The sequence below is a fragment of the Physeter macrocephalus genome, chromosome 7, assembly GCF_002837175.3.
Source record: "Physeter macrocephalus isolate SW-GA chromosome 7, ASM283717v5, whole genome shotgun sequence".
Classification (NCBI taxonomy): domain Eukaryota; kingdom Metazoa; phylum Chordata; class Mammalia; order Artiodactyla; family Physeteridae; genus Physeter; species Physeter macrocephalus.
Window position 1 is genome coordinate 95,092,986 of NC_041220.1, and position 1,312 is coordinate 95,094,297.

The following is a 1,312-nucleotide window of genomic DNA, read 5'->3' on the forward strand; positions in this document are numbered from 1 at the left end:
GGGGGTACGCGGGCCTCTCACTGTCGTGGCCTCTCCCGTTGCAGAGCACAGGCTCCGGATGCGCAGGCTCAGCGGCCATGGCTCACGGGCCCAGCCGCTCCGCGGCATGTGGGATCCTCCCGGACCGGGGCACGAGCCCGCGTCCCCTGCATCGGCAGGCGGATTCTCAACCACTGCGCCACCAGGGAAGCCCTTATACTATGTTTAATAATAGTCATTTCCTTTACTTAAAGAATTTCAAGGTACCCGAGGGTTCAGTTTTATTTAGAAGAGCCTGGCTCTGATTTGGAGGATCTCGAGTGGGATTGAAGTTCTATGTCCAGCTAGGGAAGAATGATGTGTTAGGATGGGAGTGAGACACGGAAAAGGCAGGACAGGGTTTGCCTGGTGGGCATGACGTTTAAGTGCACAGGATTCACTGGTTGTGGTTGTGCTTCCAGAGGAGAATTCTCGAGACTTTCTGGTCAACCTCTATCACCCTGTAGGAAACAGCATGGCTAGTGGTGGCAGCCACGGTTGATGGCACATCGAGAGCGCTGGGTTTACAGCAGGGACTTTCCAGCACCGTGGGGAGCAGAGGGCCAGCTGCATCAGGATGCCTTTTGTGACATTGCCAGGAAACCTGTCCAGAAACCAACCCTAACTTTGTGGCTTGTCTGTATTAGTTAGATGTAGTTAGAATGAACCATTAGAAAACAATAGCAACTTATGAAGCAGGCCATACAGTGGATAGTTTTCATTAGCTGGTGTCAGTAAAATCGAATGTGCCTCCCTCATTATTGGGAGGAAACATGTGCTCCCTGCAGTAAGCCTTCCTCAGTGTCCTTTTCTTAAGCACAAGTAGACAAGTTGGATGCTTGGAACTGTTGGAAAGCAAACTGAGGATTTTCTGTTGGGAATTTAGGCTGCTTCTCACAGGCTAGAATGGCCATGATGGCGCAATAATTATAAAAGATCCTGAGACACATCACCTCAGTGTCGTCGTGATAACAGGCGGCACCAGTGGTCCAGGATCTACTTTCAGAAAGGCCTTTTAATTCTCAACTTAAGTGAGGGACTAAAGAACGCGGGGAGGTACCTGCCACCCTGGGTTTGCATTTTGCTTTGCTCTGCATTTCTTTTTTTTTTTAAACATCTTTATTGCGGTATAATTGCTTTACGATGGTGTGTTACTTTCTGCTTTATAACAAAGTGAATCAGCTATACATATACATATCCCCATATCTCCTCCCTCTTGCGTCTCTCTCCCTTCCACCCTCCCTATCCCACCCCTCTAGGTGGTCACAAAGCACCTAGCTGATCCTCCTGTGCT

General features: G+C 49.4%; 1 protein-coding gene across 2 annotated transcripts in view; it reads left to right on the forward strand.

The window, feature by feature from the left end:
* ADGRA3 (adhesion G protein-coupled receptor A3) overlaps positions 1 to 1,312 on the forward strand; it is a 118,999-nt gene that overhangs the window by 41,479 nt on the left and 76,208 nt on the right. The window lies entirely within an intron of this gene.